This window comes from Ceratina calcarata, unplaced genomic scaffold, assembly GCF_001652005.2.
Source record: "Ceratina calcarata isolate Rehan_Ccalc_2016 unplaced genomic scaffold, ASM165200v1 scaffold227.2, whole genome shotgun sequence".
NCBI lineage: Eukaryota > Metazoa > Arthropoda > Insecta > Hymenoptera > Apidae > Ceratina > Ceratina calcarata.
In genome coordinates this window covers 12,162-39,188 of record NW_017144533.1, presented here as the reverse complement: position 1 = coordinate 39,188, position 27,027 = coordinate 12,162, and the positions used below count along the sequence as shown (strand labels likewise).

General features: G+C 36.4%; 1 long non-coding RNA gene across 1 annotated transcript in view; it reads right to left on the bottom strand.

Moving 5' to 3' along the window:
- The window catches only part of LOC113464019 (uncharacterized), a 41,907-nt gene extending 15,848 nt beyond the window's left edge, over positions 1–26,059 (bottom strand). Inside the window, exons 1-2 of the long non-coding RNA XR_003388850.1 lie at positions 25,709–26,059; positions 6,826–6,869 (exon numbers count right to left, since the gene is read on the bottom strand). This is a non-coding gene — a long non-coding RNA (uncharacterized LOC113464019). The remainder of the gene's footprint in view (positions 1–6,825; positions 6,870–25,708) is intronic.
- Positions 26,060–27,027: the final 968 nt, after the last annotated feature.

Sequence of the window (27,027 nt, the reverse complement as noted above, 5' to 3'; positions counted from 1 at the left end):
TGCTTGGAAATCGAAGACAATCGAGACACAATTTATTTGGTTTGAGAGCCACGTTGATTCATGGATTTATTAATTTATTAATACACGTTAATTATCGCGATTTTTGAACAACATACTGCTCTGTTTTGGGTATGTAGAATCACTTTAGATTATTAAAATTTCCAAACAATTTCTTTTGTACATTTTTATACTACTATTCATTATGTCGTACAATCTTTTTATAAATGCATGAAACCCGTGGTCTAATAATTATTTTAAATATAGTTTCGTTAGTGAGGCAATTTTTAATGTACTGTTTCAATAATCGTGACTCTTTTTCTTAAATCTCTCTCTCTTATCTTTCTTCTTTTATTATAAATTATTATCAGGAATCTTTTATACAGGGTGTTCCACCTTTTTCGTTAATAGTAACTTTGTTAATAGAGACTGGAGGCACAAGTGGTAGAGGAATTATTAATTTCAAATTTCACCCTCTTTCATAGCTCCAGAGGAAATTCGTACCTTCTGGGACACCCTGTATATTTATACAATTATTCTTCATTGTTCCTCTTCTATTAGTTATTTGGAAGTACGTGAAACAACGGACAGTTTTATCTTTACCAACTCTGAATTATTTCGTTACGGGACACTATGTATCGCGTATAACAAGGAACGGAACCGGCGATCTATCTATCCACCCTGTCGCCACGCCGCTGGCTGCATCCAAACCACCTTTGTTCTCGAGGCATATACACAACCGGGCTCACTCGGGTTAAAAAGCGGTCCCCCCTTTTTCGTAGGAAACGAGCCTGCTGATGCATACCTGCTATAAGGAAAACCGTCGTCCCGGACCGACGGTTGCTATACATATAGTATATTCCTGCCACGGGTGGCTCGGATTTTTCGGTCTAGATTTCAGGTCTCGTGTTATTTCGTCGAGAAATCTGGCTATGAGAAGAGAAATAAGAGAATTTTCTGGGGCAACAGAGATCCGGAGTCAGGTGTTTCAGATTTCGGGATAAAAGCTGGAAAAGGTGTCGCGAGTTTTTCTTGTTAAAAGACATTTTTTAACGAAATTATTAATATATTGGCTCACGTTAATTTACTGTAGCTTTCCAAGTTATTTCTACGAAATTATATGCTACCAATATGAAAACAGTTAATTAATTTAAATGGGAATTTCTTTCATTGTTTACTGAATATTCTATTCGTGGCTTGGAGCAGGAAGTATTGTAAATGAGGTTCATTAGAAGAATTCATATTTTATCAAATAATAAAAAATATCTGCTAGATTGCATAAGAAAATCAATAATTGCTGAGCCAATTATATTACAATTATCAATATTTATTATGTATTTAGTAATCGTAAATTTTATTATTTGTGCGTTTCTTCAATAATTAAATGTTTGTTATTTTATAAAATTTTACTGGTTCTGGTGTCAAATAATGTTTCTCCACCAATTCACATTTACGTATACGCAAATGAAGATCCAACGCGTGAATTGGATATTAGCTTACAGATTAGACTAGAAATTGAGTATTAGAGTATGTGTGTACTATCAAGCACCTTGGCTACCTGTACATGCGATACCGGTTTTACTAAATTGCAATGTTTGCTAATGAATCACGGGATTCAAGTGGTTTATTATACGAACACAACCGCCCACGCGACCCTTCGGGAACTTCCGGCCGTCTCCCCCAACTGTTGCTGGCTCGAGGAATCCGTCCGAGGCTGGTGGACCGAAACGAGGCGAGACGGATTCGAGGGCGGCCACGTCAAGTCCACAGGCGACTCGGAACTAATTCGAGTCGGTGCACGAACCCGGGTCTAAAGGTTTCGGGTTACCCGTTCACATTAGATATACTTAACGAAAAATAACAAGTTATATAACGACCCTATGTACCTCCAATGAAATGCTTGTGCTAATATTCAGATATTTATGTACATACATAAATACTATGTACTATCAATATAATATCCAGTATTATACAAATTATTACATCAAACATTATATGAAACATTGTATCTAACACTGTCTATATCTAATATTACATAAATTTTTATCTTAATCGCTACTCGAGTTATTATATCAACTCTTAGATAAACCATTATATCAAACGTACCCGGAGCCAACTTTGCGTGTAATGGACAGGTTAACAGTTAGTGGATTAGGGTGAAGGGTTTGTTGATGGAATCTGACTACGATTCCTAGTCGGAGATTGAATATAGGTTGCTTTTGTCGGTGATAACTGTGGTCGAACCAAAGGAAATAGCTCGAGGTCCGGAACGGTTTTCTTTGGAAACGTTCAATCCGGGTAAAGATTGATTTTCTGGCCCGGCCCGCTGTTGTCTCACCGGGCTTAATGAAGATTTAGCAGGTCGAAGATGTGGTTGAATAAATATTAATTATCCAGCTTCTATAAAGTACGTATAATTTCTTTTTTAGTCTGTTTATAAAGGGAAGATGAATTAATATTTTCTATCATGAATCTCTATCATGTACTTGCACATCTATGATACATATAGGATGGAGTTGTCTACACCAATTCACCTGAATAACTTCTACATTTCTTGAGATAGCAAGAGATGTTTTAAACAAAAGTTGTTTGGCTCGAAGGCCACACTACATGGTGTAAATAACTTTCCTGCAAGTTGAGGTGCTTAGGAGAGTTGAAGATCAACTTTGTTTCCTCAAATGGAATCGTGTATTTCTTTTATACATCAAACAATGCAACTAGACATTCATTATAAAAAAAAGTGCTGACCTATACATGTCAAGAAACTAGTAGTTTAGGAGATATTTCAATTTAAATAGTTCTAAAATTCGTATTGACAAATATGAAGCAGCATATTATCGCTGAGTGTTGCAAAATGTCAGCTGATACATTAAATAATATTGGAATAACTGATGAATATTTTCTATCTCAAAAATCAATCAAAATTTTTTTTATACAGATGTTATTTGTTCCCGCTCTCCCCCTTCTTGGTTACGATGGTGTATCTTTTCCTCTTTATTACAAGGAGATGCCCAATTTGTCTAAACGGTAGGAACAATTGTAAAATTAATTAAATAGATTCTATTTTCCCTTCCTGAATTTGATTCGTCCGAATGCAGTGAGCGTAGTCAAATAGAAAATTCTTTTCAATTTCAAATTTCGTTAGGACTAGAAATAACCATCATATTTTTATTTACGACTCAAAGCGAGGCCCTTGTATTTCAGTTTGCAAATAACATTACAGGCCCCGGTAAATGTTGAACTGTTTCGAGCGGTATTCACGCTTGCGAAAGCCGCAGGTCTGAGGTTACGGTTGCGCGTCTGTTACGGCAACTTACACGTGTCCGCACGCAGAGAGCGAGCGCCGTGCGAGCAGGTGGAATGCGCGCAAGGCACGTACTCACTTAGATATCTGGCCAACTGTTTAACTATGCTGCGGGTATATGTAGATATAGACCAGACTAGCTGAATGCCTGACACACGTTGCCAATAGTATATTGTTTATAAGCGTACTGTCCCAGACAGGAATATGAGAACACTTAAAGTGTTTCACAATCTCAATTCATACTAATAATTGTCTTAATCCAAAAATTTTAATGCAATGTTTCATATAATGGTTGATAGAATAATTGATGTAGCAACTGAAGTGCGTTATTAGATTAGTAAATATAAGATTTATGAAGAACAAATATACATATGTAAAATCTTAGTCGAATGAATTTCCTTATTTTTTTAAATTTCGCATGTACAGTTTGTACTTTATGTAGCTTGCTCCTGAGTGAGTTTAACAATCTTAACACCAACGAAGAAAAACTATAAATTGTTTACAAAGAGATACTTCAATAAAAAAAGAATTCTATCACTTTTCATTAAGACAAAAGTATTGCGAGTGAAGCCGCGACGAAGAATACTAGTATATGATACATGTATAGGAGAAAAATAGAATTAGCTGACGAGACACGCGTAATTGGGTCAGACATCGCGTAATTAATCAACGTAAATCGGGACGTTTGTCGTTGTGGTGTCTCCCATAATTCCTTGGATCAATAAACGGAGGTTTGCAAAGCGCCCGCCACGCGTACTGGATATTGATACTGACATTTCGACGTCGAGAGTCGTCCTGATAATCGATTCATCCCTTCATCTGTGACACGCTCCGTTAAAGAAGAATACGGCAAATCAACCACGTTGCCATCAAATCACGTTAACCAGAGACGATTCGATTGTCCACCGAATTTCATTCTCTGAAAGTTATGCTACTTTTTAAAATAAGACATTAGCATATGTTTTGAAAAATTGAAACGCGACCTTTTGAAAAACTGAAAATTACTAAAAATGTTCCATTAATTCTATAATATACTCTATTATAATTTAATTCTATTAAAGTTATGCCATATTTGAAATAAAACTGCAGAGTATCAATTTAAAAAATGCCAAAAGATCCATCAGAATTTTGTCTAAGTATTTCTTATAATCCTTCTAATCCTATTATTGAAATTTTTTATTTACCACAATGAAGGGTGTTCTGATCTTCCAAATACCACTACAATTACTATTATTTCAAAAATTAGAATATATAACATTTTAAGTCGACATTGCAAACGTTTTATACAATCTTATTGATTCACTTTGTGTAGCGTGGGTGGATCGTGTGTGTCGGGGTACTTGTGTGGCAACCGTTGCCAATTGCGAGCGGTGCGCGTACCAACGGGGCCTTTGCAATGCAAATCGTCCCTCCCTCACCCCGTACACGCGTAATACCTAACATTCGTCATTGTTAACATGACCCGCCGACCCCGCTCCGACATTACTAATCGCGAGTTAAACGTACCGGTTAAGGAAGATCAAGACGATAAGCCGTTACACTCTTGCCTAAGAAAAATAAATCGAACGGTAAAAAAAATACGACATCCACACTGTGCCTGATAAACACAAAGACGAATCTAAATCTGTGTCGCAAAATATATTTTGCGTAACTCAGTAAACTGCAAGCAAAATAATTTCTACCTCGTAAACAAAAGTAATGACTTTGCTACTTATGCACGGGTAGCTGACTATTAATTATGCAGAGAAGGCGGAATCCCGTTTCGTCGCAAACCTTGTCTATTTAACCGTTATTAAATTTTCTTACGATTCCGGAGGTATCCAGCCATCCCGAGGGAAGAATGAAATTTTTACAACAGAGAACGGGGGAGCCACGGTGCCTATTATTAAAAGGGATGAATCTCTTGAAACACGGCATCAAGTGTTTTCCGTCGTTAAGAATGGAGAGTAGAAGATCAGAGAAAAACAAGCGAGCGCAATTACGACCTCCGTTTCCTACCCGTAAGCTGGCAACGAAAAGAGTACGCAAGAAACGTTTTTACCTCTTCCAGCGCTGCCTTATCTTTTCCGAGGCGGGGGACATAATACCTACAACGCGAGGCTTAATGAGACCAGCAGTAGTTCAACGAGACATTAAATCGGCGTCTAGCCGGCTAACGATTCGCTTTTTTTGTTATATTCGTCCCGCCAGAGTCGAAATAAATCCAATTGTCTCATCGTATACTAAGTCATTAAATAAATCATGTAGTCTAATCATATATTCTGATTATATAATAAATTATACAGTTTAATCATATAATAGATCAATAAATAAATCATTATTTAAGGCAGTTGACTTTTAACTTCATAATAATTGAAATACAATCCATATAGAGCATATCAAGTTAATTATCAAAACTGATAATGTAAAATTGGATGCTTCATTATTTTATTTTATGCTCCAAGCTACTAAAATAGTATATTTTCTTTTGTATTTCAGAAACTTAAAATGAATATATTACATACAGAGCGCTGTTTTATTTAAATCAAATAAAACCTGTAATATTAAATAATATTTATTTTCCACTACTTTTATAGTTCTGGCAAATGAAAATAATCGTTTGCATAGGTCGCAGCAAAGAGGACGTTTGTTATCGGGTATTAGAATTTATTAACGGGGAAACTCGACCGTTCAATGCCAAAGTCGGACCGCAACTCTGTCCAAATATGATTTCACGTGTTAAAGTCGGAGCACTTCATTAAGAAATTCTGCGTGGCCGGTACCTACCCACACAGACGTACATACATATATACCAGTAACCGTGACTTAGGCGGGTTGGAAACGGGGCAAACATTAACAGAACAAAGTGTACTTTGGGAAACGCGCTCCTCCCGAAACGGGGCTAAAGTCGTCCAAAAGGGAACCGGGTAATCTTACTGTTTGCGCAAAAGAAAAATATTCTCGTTTATGCTTCCGACAGTGGCCGATTAGAATTTCCATACTGGTATTAAACCTCTTAAGACTAAAGGCAATAGTAGCAATTATTAGATTGCAGAGTTCTAGGCAAATTCATATTTTAATGTTTGTGTATTTGAAAGTATTTTTTACATTTATTAAAATTGTACCAATTCTATACATTGATTCTTCATAAGAAAACAGACTGCGTTTATTCGCTCCATTAAAACCCTTTTAACGTAATTGTATTTGAAATGTATTATCCACTGTAGGAATTACTTGTACTGTAACTATGGTTAATTGATTGTTCATAATAATTATAAATCTTACAATTTTCAAAACGTCGAAACATTTTCGATTGCGAGGATTTATTTATGCTTTATTACACCGATAACAAAGATTGGTTTATCTGTTAGATAGATCCCTCGTTCTCCTTGAAGACTTTAAAAAAATTCACGGTGTTGGAGAATAGGATTGCACGTTGATAATTTTCATAGAAGATTCGACATTGATGTTATCTCGGGATAATAATCCGGCACAAAATAAATTGCGGGTGTAGTGGATTCGATTATTACGAAATTATTACTTACACATGTTTGCAGTCATACTATGAACAAATCCTGTCTTGACGTACCTGAAAATAAAAGACCAGTCATTATTAGAAACTAATGGACAGAAAATTATTATTATTATTAGCATTTTTATTATGATGAGATATGATCCCTAGCATAGTCTTTTTACATTACACTTATGTATGTAACTCATTATTTAATAATTAGCAAAAATAAATCGTTCTGCTGGGAGACACTCTAGTCTATCATAAATTAGAGTCTATCTTTGTTATTTCAGTCAAAGGGCCTCTGGCCATATCCCGGCTCTTAAAGGCTGTGGTAATAAACACATTGCAGACCCAGGCCGTTATGTTTTTTCCAACTCTAAGCACCAGATTTTCGTCGTGCATTTTTTTCAGTTAGTCTCGTCCAGAGTGTCGAGGTATTAAGAGTTTCGAGTCATATAATAAAATAGTATTATACATAAAATATACTGAGTATTTATTGAATAATCACATATTCCAATATTAATATTTAATAATATATTTTCTTGTCTTGTTAAACGCCTATAGATTAATTACTTAATAAAATTATATTACATACTATATCGTATAAATAAATCAACATTTGAATATGAAAGATTTGACTGATTACCGACTAACGCAAGTGATTTTTCTTAGCAAGCGTCATAATAAATCAGCGAGAAATAGTACACGAAGAGATAAGGGTTGATACACGACCACGAGTCTATCGCTTCGCAGAAACGGACTGCGTTTAGCTAATGAAGCATGCCCGCCGATATACAATGGCCAATAAAAGACAGACGGGGAGAGAACACGAGTCGGCGATGATAACAATCGAGTAAGTCATATTTATCGTGTCGGCATGTCTCTAAACGCGGCCGATCGACGGATCGCAGATATAAACTATGATATCATCCAGATAGCAAGATTTCAGATGGAACTCATCGATGCTATCTCTAACGAGTGCTAACGTGGTCCGATGTATACGGCTTAAAGCTATTAAATGATAAGGAACTTAATCCGTCTCTCTTTAAAACACTTCTTGTTATACTATATGAAATAAGTACAAACTTACGTCTACTATCCTTTGCTCGTTTGTTACTAAAACCCAAACAGTTATGCGAAATACATTAATTATTATTATATCAACTATTGTATAACATGTTGCATCAATCACTGTTTGAAGCATTGTATCAATTACTATAGGAATTATTGTATTAATTGTTACATGAATTATTATAACGCACTGAATCTGATGTCGTGTTGCCACGCGATTTATCAACACTCGAGCCACGGATAGCCTCTCGTAGCACTGCAGAGTTGCAGAACTGCCCTTGAAACTAGGGTGAACCCCCCTTTACGTATCGGGCCTCAGGTCGATGTTTATTACCGCGTGCTCCCTACTCGGAACGACGTATCTTGTTAAGGGAGACCCACGGAATGATGATTCACCCGAGCATCGACCACCCTCTTCGAAAAGGGTGGGTTCACCCTTCGATGTCGAACGGAAGGCAATCGCTACCCCTGCCGATGGTTTGGATAGCCTCGTCTTGGCTCCGATCTTCTTTTCACCCTCCGCTTTTCGTCTCGGTATTTGAATTCAGCTGAAGATCGTTTTGGAGAACATTTTAGATAGCTATTCGACATGAGTTTTAAATAATAGTTCTTGAATTCAATTGTTGTCTGTTCGAAGTGGAAGACTAAACAAGTCAAACGTAGACGCCACAGAGAAAAACTGTCGTCCCCTTATACCTACGCACATTAATAAGACCTTATCGTTATGGTCTCCAACTGTAGTACTCTCAACTGTGTAACTGAAGACTAATATGGTTTCCTCACTATCTTCGTTCCAAGAATTACTTAGCACATTCAGCCACTTTTGCTTACATAGTATAAATAATATGTCAACAATAATAAAACAGAAAAATTGAATGAAATATAAGGACAGCACGTAGTCTATATTATAGATTAAATTCTGGTTAATAATCAAAGTAATAATTGGCGTGAGAATTAAGTATAAACAAAGAATCAACAAATTCACGAACTACTCTGAAGTAAAACGAAGTTTTAGTCCTAGGACCCTCTCTCCCTGACAACAAGGCCTTCGCACTATTTTATGGTACTTCGAACTTAGATTCGTTTTCCTCCTAAAGAGTCCTGCATCGAAGGGACACAGTGGTTTACATTAAATTTCCTCTATTTCCTAATTTTATACAATATATTCTGTATGGCGTGACTGAGCGTATATTGCAATACGTGAATGATCAAAGAAATATCTACATTATACATATAGTAAAACGCATTAATATCGCGAATGTTTTATTTCGCATAAAAAGTCGCAGTCTACTCGTGTGCGAGAATAATTGAGAATTAATTGTCCTTAACCCCTGCCCCGTCGTTTCGACAGAAATCTTGGTCTCGCGTTACCGAAGCGCTTTATTCCTTGAAAACGCATCTGGTTCTCTGTTAACCGGGGAAAGGAACGCGTGCAGCGCATTATAATATAAAGTTGACGCGGGAATCGAACAAAACGCTTTTGTTGCGAGCTCGAACAAAAACGCGGCGTATAGAGTAACGCGATGCAACGCGTGTATACGCGAAAGAACGGGAGACAGAGCGAGAAAGAGAGAGAGCAGTTCGCCAACCGCAAAGTATATAAAGCGGAAACCATACACCATTCAACGAGAGTCGCATTGCCGTTGCTGCAACCGTGTGCACAACACGTCTTAAAATTGTGTCGACATTCCCTTGGTTCTACAAAATTATTAACGAATTATACCTGATTTTATGTACTACTTTAGTAAACAAAGTGAAAATTGATATTCATAACATTATAGATACATTATAGAGGATTTTATATCATATCATGCAATATATCATATATTATACAGGGTGTTCCAGAATGTACAACTTTCCTTGAGGAATATGAAAGAGGATGAAATTCTGAGTCGAAAATTCCTTTCCCATTTTTTTCTCCACTGCTGTTAACAAAGTTATTAACGAAAAGGGTGGTCCCTCAGAGAACAGTCGTTCATTCTGGGAACCATGTATTATATCAGACTTTATATCATATATATACCATCCAATCATCCATCATGTATTATATTGACTGTATTAATCAAAGCGAAGTTGATCAAGGGATTCTAATTCAAACCAAGTAATTCAGTCTGAAAGTTGTGTAGGCCTAATTCTAACTGGCTGGCATGCTGCTAGCATCAGAGAATCGGTACCCAGATGCGTTCTATCAATTACAATTGCACGGTCCCTGGGGAAATTCGAACGAACGGAACCAAGGACGATAGGAACTACGATGTGGGACGTGAAATAATCAAACTGCTCCTAGCATTAGTTTACTCTGATCAGTGTCAAGATTTACGTGCAAATTTTGATCTCAATATTCAGGGTGAACTGATATGAAATTGTATGCTTCGATTTTATTATAGAACCTTGGGAAATGGATTTTGGTTTGATGAAATAAAAGAATCTGTTCAATCAATTAACACTGTTTTATGGTACGTGAGTGGGAAATTTAATTTTAAATCAGTAAATAATTATTCTTAACCCACTCTTTAACTGGCAGCCATTTAATTCCCTCCAGCCATACCCACAATACCCATATTGCGGAGTTAAATTGTCGACAACATTTACATATACAAATTTTTGAATAAGTATTCATATTTATCTTTATTAGTTGAAATTTTTTGAACCAGGCAAGTAGTGTTAAAAATGTTTCACGACACGTCGAAGATTCGCGAATGGGTCAAGTCTCTCTGTTTGAAAACGATTTGACGTCTGATTTTTTTTTAAAAAATGCGTTTCTAAAGTGCATAAACTTTTGGGATTGACTGTATAGCCAATACATCCTTAAATCCTATATGAAATGATAAAGATCTGTATCATATGAATTTGCATGTGATTAAATACATGAAGAAAATAAAGTTTAGTATCAAAATCCGTGCATTCGAATCGAGTTTGCGGACAAACGCCGGGAAGCGTCGTTGGGTGTAAGAGAGCGCAATTAAGACGTTTCTGGGAGGGAAACAATCTCGACTCGGCTAACGACAACGACAACAACAACGACAACGGGAACAAGGTTGTTTCGTTAAAAGGTGGCATTACCACCCGGGTAGAAAGTTTGAGACAGAACGTGAAGAACATACGGAAGCCCGGAACCGGCGAACGGTTTGTCATCTGGCTCTCTCCAACTGCGGAGCAACAAGAGTCTGGCAGTCTAGCGTGGCAGGACAGTCCAGGCCAACTTCCTCGTCTCCTTCCAGACGTAAGTTCTACTCGAGAGCAACGTGAATATAAATGAGACTAACGAGCTCTCTGTGATGTCGGTAATGACGCTAGATTGCCGTCGGAACACAACCGAACGTTGGATTTCACCGTTACTGTTGTCACGACTCGCGAGTTCTACACGTTATCGATGACCGTCTAATATTAGCAAAACCGAACCCAATCAGAAGAGCTTCCTTCATAGATACACTCCTGTTCACTTGAACAGCCCAAATTAATGAATAAGCGAACGGTATCTGAATTTTATAAATATATATTATATTAATCATTATAATATGAAACACTGTACAGTGGTCTCAACTCTTGAAAAGCTGGCAATGTGAAAACTGAATTTTCCGATTAGCGTACTTTAACATGTAAGTTATGTACTCAGGTAATATACCTATGTAATAACCGTGTTGAGAAAGTTTTGTGCCTTATACCTGGCAAAGAAATGCAGTGCAAATGTCACTTTCATTCGTCATGCAATTTTCATGGTGTGAATTACGGTCTCGTTTAAAACATTGTGAAGTCTGTGATTTTAAGGAAATTAAATAAATTTAATTTGTGCACAATGGGTGCTGTTCCTGGAAGTAAGTGCAATGTAAAATAATACGTATAATCTTATTAAAATAATCTTAATTAACGCTTTGGAGGAAATTCTAGCATATGTAATCTGAATAAAATAACATAAATATGTAAATATACATTATATGTAGATATGTAAAATTATGAAACATAGAATTGTTGTAAATCTAGTGTTGTAGATCTGTCGCGAAGCATCAAAACGACTAAACACTCCAGGCTATTCGATGTTCATGCGGAAGCTGGAAACTTGTTACATTACCAATAGCAACATATTTTCCAAGTGTGCACATCAGTATGAACTAATGGCATCCACTAATAAATATTGTAAAGGTATTTTAATAAGCGAGAATTCTAACAATTTGCTGACTGAACTTACATACATATTTTTTGCATGTATACACGCGGAAGTAGGTTGAGCATAGTTTTTGAGTAGTTGAATATTAATTTTAGCCTGATACTATTTAAGTGAAGGGCACTGCATTAAAAATATAAAATATAATTCCTTAATATAATATACTGGTATCATAGTATGTACACTGACATGTAACGTCTGATATAATTCATGATATAATATATATAGTTAAACAAATTATAAAATACACTGTTTTATATAGTTACTTTATATTGACATCAATTTTTGTTCCGCAAAATGCAACAGCTTTATAAGAAATTGGTTGGGATTTATGAGCTTTTTACTAGACAGAATTTTTCATCTCTATTTTGGAGAAAACATATCCTGTTTCGCGTCGTATAAAATTCATTTTAACCCTTTGAAAGCCGCGAGAATTAACCGTCGATGAACTTTCACTATTACACGCACTGGCTCGAAAACTTCGCTTATTAAAAATATTGTTAGAAAAACAACGGTTATTTTCAGTCAAACAAATGTGCCACGAAATGAAATGTAATTCGCGACTTCCCGGGAATTAAAAACTTACAATCAAATACTAAATGATGAACTTTTGATAACTACAGTAAAAAGTTTCAAATTTAAGTTATTCGTAAAACTAAAAATTTGGGTTATCTGGAAAGTTTGTGCCGCTTTTTGGTAATCGACATTAAGACATGATTACTGTTAATATTTTTGTGATTTTATATGCCATGTTTAGGTAAAATCATAAAGTAATAAAAATTGTCTTTGCTAATTTATTCTTTTATTAAATTAGAAGTTAATGTATCTACAAATTTTGGATATTGGTGGTATCTGATATTTTGATCAAGGTTCAACTAATATTAAGATTTCGACACTGACATATGATCGCCGCAGGTAATAGGCCTGGTCCCTAGACTCTATTTGGAACAGGTTACATTTATGCTGTCATTGTCAGACCCCATGGATAGCCCCGTACATTATGTCAATTTCGTAGCATGATTTTAGATATAATTTTACCAATAAGTAATTTGCATTTGAATACGATTTCGTTACTCGATTGGCCTACTTCCTGTACTCGTTATATAGATGTAGAACTACATCATATGCATCATTTACTGAAACTACAACTAGTTGGATTCTAGCCCAACATAACATGCATATATGTACGTATCTAGATAGATAAGTTTAGATAATTTATAGATGATAACATTACACAATTACATGATAACCAAATCTGCAATATGTTCATAATAAATTTAAATAAGGAAGAGAAAACCAATAAGATAAAATATTAAAGTCTGAGATTTAATCATTGAAATCTACTTTAGTCTAACAACGTAAATCTACTAATTTGATTCATAAATCAAACCTATCATTAATCATGTTTATCGTACTAGCGATGAATAATTGGTGTAGTAAATCGATTCTAGAGCGCAGTTCTCTTCTCTTGGACCAATTACCCCAATTGCCAAGGGATGGGCGAGATTAAGGGGATCCGTGTAAAGATTATCAAAGAAATTGTTTCAGAATCAACTAGGCTAAGGAGAAATGGAAAGACAGCGTCTTAGGGCGTTCGATATTGATGGACTTTCAAGTGGAGATGTAGCAATAAGAAAACAAGAAGATGAAAGACAATCACAATGAAGAATAAGGGGGCGAGAATAAAAGATGGAGACTCGTTATTCTTAATAAACTGTGAAAACAGTTGATCGTGAAAAATAACAACGAAATATCAAAGAATTCTACTGTTACTTATTTTATTTTTTATATTATTATTAGATTATATATTTAATTTCTTAAAGCATTGTATCATCGTTTTGTATCTATATTATACGTCATTATTGCACTGTACAGATTTCTGCTCATAAATCTATGATTTATTATATGAATTAGTGTATGACTTATTCCATATTTTGCACTATTGTTTCTTTATTATCAGTAACACAGTGAAAGCGTGAAAATTTTACTGTTAATGAAAAATTAGAAAAGCCATGTGACTACCCTAGCCACGTATGCAACAGTGATATGATACAAGTAGATACATTTGAACGTTGCTGGGAAGTCATCGACGATATCTGCGAATTGATGGTATCCATTACCCGTGATGAATTTAATATCGCTCTAAATGATCACTGCGATCCCCCTACTGTTCGTCGGTCGTTTTCAACGTTGTAACGCGTCGCTCAGTCTCCCTGGAGATCGATCATTCGATCAACCAATCGTTAATTCATAATCTATACAAACTTGTACAGATCATTTTTTAATCGGGCTTAATCGATGCGGTATATCAAGGCTAGTTGATTTATAGAGTCCAGAGTTGTACTTCTCGATTATTGAAATACCAAAATGAAATTTCAATCATTCATGCGAACTCCCGACGATACCTGTTACCAGGTTTTTCAGCTAAAAGGTACGCATGCATCTTTAAATCTACGCCCAGAAAACTTGTGAATTTAAAATTAAATAGAAAATAAAAGCCTTAAAAAAACATTTATTATCTACAGGGTTAAATGGATTTTATATAAATTTTTAATGGACGATACTACTAAATTTTCTCATGATTAATTCTATTTTTACAAAACTAGCAAAAGATTTATGATAAAATTAAGAATAGAAATCTCAAAAAAGCATTTATTATCTACACGGTTAAGTTGTTTAAAGGATACGATTACTGGATTTTCAAATGATAATGTGGTTATCGTTTGCGTATAAATGTGCTGAACACGGTGCTTAGTATTTTTTGCTGGTCAACGGTTTCTGAAGGGAAGAATTTGGTAGGTAGGACTTGATTCGGGACTCAGACTAAGCTACCGGGCTTAGGGTTCTTTCCCCATTTTGTTCCTATTATCGCGGGTCAAAGCACCGTCGCGAAGAGTGTATTAAGGGATACAATGGTCTCTTGTGAAAATCGCTGAATTTTCACGAATCGTAGTTCATAATGGCGACGTGGTACTAGAATTTTATAGACTCCCTTTTTGTGAAACATTCTATTATGTCTAGACTGTTTTTTGTACATTTTTGACTGCAGTATAATTTCACAATACTTTTTTACAAGAGCTGCAATTATCAATTGTTTCTGCTAGCCTTGCAGACAATAAAAGCGACGTATGAAGCCATTTTTATTGAGTCTTTTTATAATTGCACATGATAATCTTTAGATGTATTTGTTCTTTGTATATCTTTCACGAATTCAATAAAATTTGACAATAATTAACATGATTTGTATTCTTTTAATTATTCCTACCATATTTACCTTCTCACCTCGATAAGCTATTTCACGTTTTCACGTACAACCAATTACCAATCGTCGCGCGAACCAAGAAAAACGAAAAGGCTTCGGGAGAACGTGATCCCTATACGTGCCGCGAGAGTCTGAAAGAAATTGACTGGGAGAAGGTTATCTTTTATCGGTTCCTTTGAAGATGCTCGCGTCGCGTCTGCTTTTGTTTGCCGAGTCGGCCTCCTCGCGAATTTTATCGCCAGCCGTAAAATCCGAAGGATACGAGTTTAACGACTCCGGTAGAAAACGCAAGGCTCGGTTCCAGTGCACGCAACCCGCCATATTCTCCCCTGACAATCGAATTACTTAACATCCGTTTGCGTCTCAAAACACTACCAGTTGGTCTATCAAAAAATCTGACAATTATTCCAAACGAAGAGCCATCTTAATTGCAAGATTCTAATAAATTGTTAAATAATATGTATAGTCGCGATCGTGTAATAAATTATCCAGCAATAATCAAATATCAAATCATACGACAAGTCAGGAATAATTTCAATAAAATTATGATATCTCAACTGAAAACAATCTTGTGTTGTTTTTATTTATTTATGACGATAAAATAGTGAATTGAGACGTTTTTGAAAGTGAATAAGGAAACTATGCAGGTTAGTTAGTCTGGGCGACAGGAATTATTTCAAATTAGAAATAGCATAACTATGTCCGAACGTGTGAGAGGAAGGTGTACGGTTTGTTACCGTGGCAAGCGCGGCTGGATTATAGAGCGCACAGCTGCAACCACCCGTAATAAGCCTCGCCCTCCCCTAATTCGGTGGATAGCGGTAGAGTATGCACGCCGGGGACCTCGCTAATCCTTGCTTTCCCTTGTTTTTGCGATCCTGGATCGTCTTACCTAAACGAACCGCAACGTGGCTGAAACAAGCCTCGCCGCTATTTCTCGGTTAACAGTTTACCCTCCATTTATCCACGGTCACAATTATTTTTCTGGATTAATTCCAATTGAGATGTTGTAATTCTTTATGTCAGTCCGCCTAACGTAACGGTGAGATAAATCGAAAATATTAAATGGAAGCTTAATATAAAAATAATGGTGGATTTAACATATAGAGTACGGCAAGCTAAATATAACTCATTAATTTTTTAGGAACTAATTATTGATACCATTAAAGGTCTATCTTCACTAACGGAACGTCACCGTCACGTCAACGGCACGTAGGGTCTTCGTAGGTCGTAGAACATACGTTCGACAGCGGAACCAGTGCTTTAACTTCGTCTTAAAAACACAAGTAGAAAAACGCATATACAATACACGCAAAAAAGATTCAGATAGATAAACTGGTATAAAAATAATAATGGATTTAACGTATAAAAATTATATCAAAGTTTACAAATATCTTTACATCAATTTAATAGAATACATAAGACGCTTTATCTTCCTGTTCAGATTTCGTTACTAAATTCTACTAGCGAATATAAACAACGAATCGTAACGAATCGAAACAACGTAACAAGCATCAGAAGATTGTAACCTAAAACATTTGTTAGATATTTTATCATAAAAATCAATTTAGGGACTTGGTTCATTCATGGCTTCTTCGCTGGCCGCGTCGCGTCGGTTGGAACGAGGTTACGTGGGTTACAGGGGGTCAGCTATGCGTGCAGAATACGCGTGGGCTTCTTTAAGCATGTCGGTCAACGACACGCGTTCCCGGCAAAGTTAGAACACTTAGGACTTCGGTAAATCCGTCGTGGACGGATCGACCGACGGGCATGGATCGTAAAACACTTGTACCACCGCGGAGCTGCTTTTATACGAGAATCGACAATCTTTACGAGAACTTATACTGATTTTTACGTCAGCTTTCAAGTTAGAACATATACTTCCATGCAAAAATATGTGGATTAACATCTTTTATGGTGTGTGATCAAAATCATTTGCGTCACGCATTCTTGGTAATGAATGTTGTAATCAAAATTAATATAATTTATGCAATTTAATCAATGTTTCAAAAAAACTTTGTATATATTTACAATGCAAAAATAAACGGAATATCAAGAGTTGAGTGCACTTAAACAATAAAAGCGCTGCTACATAATATGCACTTTTTAAGCTGTTACCATAAATGCTTTGTCTTGTATAAAATACAATACCTGCTGTCTAGATATTCTGCAATATGAAATAACTGAGACAATTGAGGCGTGTACATGCTGAGAAAGTGAGAATGTATCTGTCGTTGGCGATTGAAACGCGAAGGGAATAAAGTATCGACGATTGAATTGAATGCGCGATCGAGTATTCCAAAGCAAATTCGGTATTGTAACAGCAGGGACGGCCGATACTAGTGAAAAGGCTTTGCCAGCTACGTAACTCGACTACGAAAATTAGCGGGCCAAAAAGAACGCGGATTCCGAACTCGACCTGTGTCGCTTACCGCTCGAATTACAATGAAGGAGTTTTGAATAGCCGCGAAACTTTCTGGTATTTACGGAACGCTAGGCTTTAAATATTCCTTCGCAAGCCGGTGAATGGACTAAAAGGCGTTCCTCTTTATTATTCATTTCACCTCCTCCACTCTCGTCGCTTATTATTATTTTTTCTATTCAAAGCAGGCTATATATAATTCCAGATTGAGCATTGAGAATTCATTACCTTTTCTCTAACAGATTCATCATGAAAAGAATGATTCATGCCAAAGTATGATAAAAATGATTATCAATAATGTTTCACATAAAATTTTCAAAGAATATTGACTCCTCCCAATGATTAAAATTGAATAAAGTATGTACTCAAAATGTAAGAAAATCAGTCTGGATCAGAAATTAATCATAATTTCTTATACGATTTGTTACATGATTATTGCTATGATGTCCCACATACACGTATTTCCTTTGAGGATGTGAAAGAGAATGAAATTCTAAACCAAAAGTTCCACTTTTCCGTCCAACCGCAACAAAATAATTAACAATTAGAGAAAAAGAATTCTCATCTCAGAATTTCACTGTTTTTCATCCCAGAGGAAAGTCGTGTATTTTAGAGCGTCCTGTATATATATGTACTAATTATAAGAATGCTTGAAAGTATGCAATGACACTGCAGTATAAGAAAGAACAGTAAGTTAACTCTCGGTGTCAGCTCCATACTGTAACGACATGCAATTACGATAGGCAATGCCACAGGTGACGCGATTTGAAGTTATGATAGAAATAGAAATGCAGCTTAACGGCAGGTGAACCTTTTCTTTTTCCTCTGTCGTTCGAATTTAAAACTATTCACCGTGGAGAATAGAAACGTTTCGGCTGAATAGGTGTCGCAAGCTTTGTGCCCGCTTTTCGAAACTGGCACAAAGTGTCGAACAGAGAGACGACAGAAATAGAAATTCCCATTGGCTTTTCGATGATGCACACGTTTATTCTTTCCTCTTTTCCGTTTCGAAAAACAGAAAGAATCTCCTTTGTCCTCCGGAATCGATGAAAAATCGGGAGCTTTAAATAAAATGCGTACGAAGAACGGATGTGAAATAGTTTTGCCCACGCGTCTTTTTCATAACGCATGAACTACGAACGGAAGACGGGCAGTACAAATTGAACGCACGAAGTACGAATCGAATATTTTGCGTCGAACGCGCATTATATTCTACGTCGAGCCACCCCTAAAAAATATTATAACATGGGAGATAAATTCCTTCAAGTATACAGGTATCCTTGGATTAAACGATCAAACTGCACCAGTACGTTCTGTGAGTAAAAATAAGAAGAAAAAAAAAATGTTAAACATATACAGCCCGGGAACCCTTTATAAAAAACTTATATTAAAAATATAAAACCTTAAGTCAATAGCGAGTTTGTATCTGCTTCTTCTACCCAGCGGTAACGCAGAGATCGAATTATGTAAATATTTAAGTATACTTTTATAAGTGTGGGAATGAGTATCAGTTTCGAAATGTTAGAACGTAGGACAATTTCATAAAAAATGTCTGTTTATGAAAAAATATATAAATGTTTTGCTTATGGTTTTTGTGTTGGAAATTTTTTAAGCTGCCGTTAGAATTTTCGATCGAATCGAAATTTGATATTATATTCAAATCAAAATAGTGAACATAATCTATTTTCCATTACCAGATATACACTCCCAGTCATAAATATTATAGTAAAAATTTCTGCAAGTTGCGGTAACACTCAATTCAAGTTTCACATTTTTTCAGTGTTATAATAATCGATATAATAATTGATAGAATGTTTCATATAACGACTGATGGAATAATTTCGCTGCTCGATCGTGGCCATTCAGTAAAAGTAAGCTTCGGAATAGATGTTGAAGCACTTAAAGTAATCTGAGTACGGTGCGACGCGATTATTAACCAAAGTCCACGGGATATGGCGACGAAACGAGCGCAAATGGGAACGCCGGCCGGATTAATAACCTGGAAATTACGCGGTTCTGTCCCTGTCTCCGACTTCCTACTCCCATTATCTATCTTCTCCTCTCAATCCTTTTTCTTAATCTTTCGCTTTTCCGCGTTTGCAAAAACAACCCGGAAAACTAGTAAAAACTGAATGCACAATCTCACTATTAAATTTTAGTTTATATTACCTCATTTATAGTACGACGTTAGTTTTATTAAATGTATATGAAATAAAACTAAATGTTACGAATGTAGTATAGAGGAAGAATATTACGAATATAATAATGAGGAAGAGAAAACTGTTTTGCCTTTCCTTTTTCTTAATCCGTTTTGTTCCCGCGTTTGTGAAAACAGGCAGATAAATTGCAATAAGAAAGAACGGATCATCTCAGTATTAAACTTGTTATTTATTACGAAGCGTAGTGAACATCCTTACAAATTAATTTCTGAAACGTCCCAACCGTTACGTACTTGCACCTACGTAATATTCATTTAGTAAAAATGTCAGTGTAGCATCCTTTTTGAAACGTCACGTTAACTTCCAAACCGTGAAATGCATAAAACGGAAGAAAAAAACGAAATTTGCGGTGGAAGTCGGGCTGCGCGATGGAATAAAACCGGAAAGAATTGAGGTTCGTTAAAGATATTAAAAGGAAGGTCTACCGCAACCGCTGAACCGTAAAAGCGTGTAAAATATCGATCGGCGTTCTTAATCGAGCCGAAAACTTCGTTACGATATTATTTAATGAACGAGCTACGGAAGCCACGGGCTAGATCGGGCAGCGCCGGCCCCGGAGCTGCGCCAGACACGTTTCTCCACGCTTCAAGCATAGGTTAGCTATTTTTTTTTTTTAGTCTGCCGCACGTGCGTTGCTAGCGCGCCTTGGTCCTCGCCTTTTTCATGCTCTGGTTACGGTACGAGTGGAGGCGAGTTCAACCTCGGATCGCACTGCCTCTTACGAGCATTTAAAGCGCGATAAGGTTTAGAAACGAAACACGCAAACGGGAAAGAAGATGCTTCGTAGTTTTAAAGAATATCGATAATACATAAAGTAGACTTTTATAGGATGCAGAACTTTTTACATGAACATTTGATTTTGAAAACATAAAATGAAAAAGAAATCGAACTAAATATAATTTGTTAAATGGACTTAATATTGTCGGATCATATTGTATCAACTATCAGTTCAGATTTTAGTACGTCAGACCATTTCATACTATTCGAAAGGACCAGTCTTGGAACCGATGCAAGGTTGTACGAAAAGCGATTAAATCTTGTAGTTAGTTCAATTGGATACCAATTGGCAATTAACGTTTGGTTCTTTATTCAGGTTTGACTAATTAATAATTAAAATTATTTAATTAGCTTGATTGGACGAAACTTGATTTAACGATTGAATCTTAATTCTTAATTAAAGGATACTTCAATTGTCAATTACAGTTTACACAATACTAGGAAGGATACCCCACAAATCATGAAGTATTTATTACTACTTAGGCTCGTGTCCGACTTAAAAAATTAATTTTACTAAGTGTGGTATTATCATGCAAAGCAGGTGTGTAAGCGGACAATTTCCACGGGTGCTGTGACCCCTTGTCTTAGTCCCCGCGTTAACGAAGCTTCGTTAATTATACCCCGTGAGATTACGACAGGGACAGGTGGCCCCGACGATTATCCATTATCCGTCCTAGAAACGTTACCTCGAACCGAACCGAAGCGAAGTAGATGGTTACGTAGCGCATCGGGTAGATAACTGCTGATTAATACACTCCATTCGTGACGGAATCGATGTTCGACTGACCCGGTCGTCGCTCGGAAAAAAAAAGTGGCTGGACAGGTTTCTCACGATTGAAGATTTACGGTCAATTCAGTATTTAAATGACAAGCATTCGACTAACAAGTTACAAAATAAATGGCCGACCATTTAAAATTGAAACCATCGCAAAAATCGAAAATACGTAAATTGTAGTATATTTGATTAACAGTTGAAGATACCGATATCTATTTCTGTATTTAAAGGAAACGATCATAAAAACTATAAATACCAGGAAACAATGAGAATTGCCGATATTAGCCTGTAGAATCAATGTATAATAAAAGAAATACACACAAAGGTAATACGAGAACCGAACTGAGAATGAACTTGAGAAGGGTTGAAGAGTTAATCGGGGAATTTTTCTAAGGGACCGGTGCTTATTCTTTTGCATCGGGGGCTATCGATTGCCGTTGTTATCGTCACCTTGTTTTTGCGTTGTCCCCGTTTCGCTTCCCCCTTTAACCGACCCTTCGCCACTCTCGATTGGCACACGCTTCAACTTCAACCTCCGCGCGTATAACCTTCTCGACAAGATGTTTCAGTTCGATTGCATTTTTCTGGGTCAAATTGTTAGGACGAGAGGTTCGAACCCTTTGACGATCGACAGATCTTCAAATCGTCTGATCTCAATTGCAGCTGCGATACCGATACTAGCTCGCGATTTTCTATTTTTATCCCTAAATAAAATAAGTCTCTTTCAATAAATTAACAAAAATATAATTATTTCAATTTTCACGTAATAATTTCTTTTAATTATTAACTTAAGAGATCAACCTACAGTTACTAATAATTGCAATATTTTGATAATCTAACAAAAATAACAGAATTTTGTAAAAATTGTCCCTTGCGAACTATTTCCAATTTTACATCATGCGAATTACTGCAATTTTCATTTAGAAACTTACAAGAGTATACATATAGATGAACTCATTCAGCATGAAAAACGAGCGATACATATGTATATTCAGATTAAGATACATAAATTACTGTACTAGCTCAATGTTACTGTTCAATTATATAAACGCGTCAAAGTTATCAGAAACTATTCCTACACGCAAAATTACATTTCCCTATTGATAATGTAAAACATATTTTTTAAACAGAATTAACCCTTATCATTCCAACAAGTAATTTTTAGTTTGATATTTATCGCACGTGCTGGAAGAAATGCAGCCATCGAATAAAGTTCTGAGCCACGCATCAAAACAGTAAGGAGAGATTATATTCTTCGTTATTGAAACGTGACCAGAATTCATCCGAAGAGATATGATCTACGCGAATATGTTGCTCGGGAATTATATTGTCGGATACCGAAACGCGATGGGAATTCGTCCAAAACTGGAGACGTCTACGTGAAATAATATTCTAGAGTCTTAAAACAGCGAGTAACAATTCTTTAAAAAACTCTGGGCCAATTCTAAATTCGTATTACCGCAATAATTTTTAAGAGCAATTGATTATACTTAAACACATTGCAGCTTATTCTTACCTTCGGTACCAGTTAATGATTAATCATTAGATTAAATCTTGTGTCATGTAATACATGAAACATTATATCAATTATCACATGAAACGCTGTATTATCTGTGTCACTTGTCATATTAAATCCAATAAAAACTGACCTTCTCATGAAAAGGTAAAAAACTGGGCAAGTTTGAACATTTCATAAAAATAATTTTATATAATATATAATAATATCCGTTCCTGTGAAAAGCAGCTCGAAAAAATCATGAAATCGACGTAAACCTGCAACTTGCTACCGCGTCCCTCGATATTATATGAATCATTAAATAAAACATTGTATTAATTAAATTCCAAGTTATTTGAATATAATGCATTGACACGCGAGTTAAAATACAAGAAGACATTTAATATGAACCGAATTAATAATACGAAGCAAACTGCGTGAACGATCTACGTTTAAAGGGTAATGAAATACGACATTCTTCTAACGTTACGGTCTATCCGCTTTAAGAGCGCGCCGAAACGAAAGCAAAGTTTGCCCATCGCCTGACAAATTCCAATGTTTCTTTCCCGGGGACGCGTCACTCGTGGCCGCGGTGGAAAAAAATTTTCGAAGACTGGTTCTCGAAATGGAGGAACTCGTTTCGACATAATAGTAGACCATCGCAACGCAGTGCCCGAAGGACTCGGCGTCCGTGGAAAGGTACACGGCGTTCCTTAAGCCACGATCGTTAATTTAACGCGAATAAATATCGCATCTATCATTTTCTCTCCTGCGCCAGACAGTTTCTATGAAGAAGTAACATTTTTTTATGGGAATTCCACGTTCATATGGAATAAACTCCAAACACGATATATTAAACAATTTTACATTTCACATACCCGAGTTCTTTTAATTCTAAGGGCTAGATTCCCGCAGCGCGATAAGACAAAATGTTAACGTTACTCGTAAAATTAGCCAAACATGTGGTTATACGATACTACACGTTTCATCTTTATATGAGAAGATTTTTGGTTTTTCAGGTACTTCTTCGGAAATAGGAAAGTTAAATCTGTCGTGCTTTGGTCTTGAGTTGATTCAGAACAATTTCTTTTGGATATAAAATTGTTTATAAAGAAAGGTATTGTAACTTCAATTGTCGCACCTATGTTTCGCATTATTTCTGCCTAATTATCGTTAAAACGGAGCAATAAACATCACAATTTCAACAAATGCTAGAAAAAAAGCCCTTAATTATCCAGCCCCTTCATCTGTTTGATTATTCGGATATTTAACAGAACGTGATTACGAATATCTCATCTGTCATGTTCTCACATCCAGACATTTTTTATGATTAAATAAATTTACAAAATAAACTTGAAACTCGACTTGTTCAGAATCTTAAACCAACCAGTTATTTTAATTTATTCATTGTTTAATCGAAACTTTTCGTTCTTATACCGTTTTTATTCAGACTTCGTTAGAATAAATGTTTGCATGAAATTAAAAGAAAGCACGTAATGTAACTGTTCGCGATTCTCGAAGAAACGACAATTTTTGCGATTAAATTTAACGAATTACGCGACGGTTGACAAGCGAATTCTGTGATTCTTATATAGACTTTTAAATACTTATTTGATAAAAGTAAGTTTTTTTAAAACAGATTTTTCTAATAGTTTCATAAAAAATATTAAAAATTGATCACTTTTTACAATTTATAAATTACAAAATAAATTCCTATGTAAAATTTTCCTAACCGATACATGTTTCATTTGCATCGAAAAATCTGATAATTACGCAGTTTCTTGTTTCATTCTCTAATTTTTTTTCCAGTACAATTCGAACCAACGAACGACAGAGAAAGAGTTTGCTTACACTGAGTGCAAGAAAGACGCTTCCCCAATACCCTTCTGTGAAAACACTGAATCGGCGTGGTTCGTCAGGCTAAACAAACGGTGTGTGTAGATGCCTCTCTCCCTAAATCGGAAATTCCCCGAAAACCACACCGCGAAATAGAACTCCGTTTGTTGTCGTAAATTACGCCGCGGGATACGATTCACAGTAAAAACAATTCGTTCGAGACAACGTCTCGTTGCTAAGAATCTTGTTACGTCGTCAAGTCATTATCCGAATTTCAAGAGAAACGAGAACAAATCTGTGGTTCAGAATCTTCTTAAACATGGGAGACAATCAACGATTAAATAGAAATCATTTCTTGCTTTTTATCGAACTGCTTCAAGCACTTGAAACTTTCGTTGACGGATATCAAAGATCAGACGTGTTTTATAAATCGTTGCACACGATTTAATAAAACCGACGAGGATGGCCATTTTCTTACAACGTGAAACGTTTAATTGTACAGATCGTTTGATCAAGAATGCGCATAATATACTAATTTCTCGAAAGAATTGTTAAATCAAGACAAAAGCGAAATTATTATTTGTCTGACTGAACTACTCCAAACACTAGAAACTTTTATTACAGGAGATGTTTCGTGAATCACGTTACGTGAAACGATTTGAAATCGATAGTTTTCTGTCGCGTATAAAACCGTGGCGTGGATCGCCATTTTGTGGCGTACACGCGATCGAACAGGCGGTCGATGAAACAAAACGGGATAAGAAATTCCGGAGACAAAGAGCACCGGCGAGCTCCCAGTTCTCGAGACTTCGAATATCGAACACTTGGGATCTCTCGTCGAACAATGCGCATCCCTGAACGAACGTTAACCTGCTTCACTTATTCGCGGACGCACCTTTTCAAAGCGTCGGATCCCTGCGTCGGCCGTCGCTCTCGATTCTAGTAATCCAAAAAGGTGGATGGGCTCCGAGGAAACACCGTCCGAGTCTCACCGAACACGTACTTATCGCTTGTTATCTGATCCACTGAACTCTCACTCGTGACGCGTAATTTCTGAACACGAGATCGAACAGAAACTGTGATTTCTCACTGTCACACAGAATTCTCACTTTGGTCACGGGCAGTCGTGATTCACACACGCGCGGATCGGAACGAAGGGAACAACTTGGGAAGAGAACGTACCGGAGGAAAAGAGCCGCGTCCACGTGGAAGCCGGCAACCAGTGGAACAGACCGTCCGTCGCGTTCGAACGGCAAACCGAAACTAGTGCCGCGCGCGGCTGTCCGACGCGGCGAACCCACCAGCAGGCCCCTCTCCCACTTCTCACTCCCTTCACCCTATCCCCGTCTTTTCATCTCATCCTCTCATTCCTTCCTGCCGTCGCGTACCTACTCTCCCCTCTGCGCAATCCCTTCCTCGTTTCTTCGTTCCACGTTATCTTCTCCTGTGGACCGATCATAGAATTTTCATCATTTTTCAATCTTAAAGATACGTTGATGAGTTTTCACAGACTGCCAAGTCAGTTGAATGTGTACAGGGAAGATTATGTAAATATTATTCAATACATCTAAATGTTAATTGCTGGTTATCAACTTGAAGATATGTAATTAGCGTTATGTTTGAGACAAAAGTTGTTTAACTTCGAGGAGTACATCACATAGTGCGTATAACTTTTCTGCAGGCGGAGGTGCTTCGAAGATTTAGAGCTCAACTTATGTCTAACCGAACCGAAATTGAAATATCTCCTAAACTACTCGTTTTTCGACATACATAGACGAGTACTTTTTATAAATATCGTTTAGTTGCATCGCTTGATGTATAAAAGGAATACACTATTCTATTTGAAAAAATAAAGTTGACCTTCAAATCTCCGAAGCACCACCACCCTCAGGAAAGTTACACACACCATGTGATGTACCCCTCGAGACCAAACAACTTCTGTCTGAAACATTTTCTACCTCAAAAAATGTAGAAGTTATTCAAGTGGCTTGCCTTAGGCGATTTACCCTTTGGATTCAGAAATTTGCAATTGTAGAATCTTCTCTACTAACATAATCTAATGAGAGTGATCGATAATGAGAGATATCGTATCAGTGCTAATATAACAATTTCAGTACAATGTCCCATGAAAATGATGGATATATATCACTGACAATACAATAAATAATATAACAATTAATGTAATATTTCGTTTTAATGTCAGGAGTGAGTAAT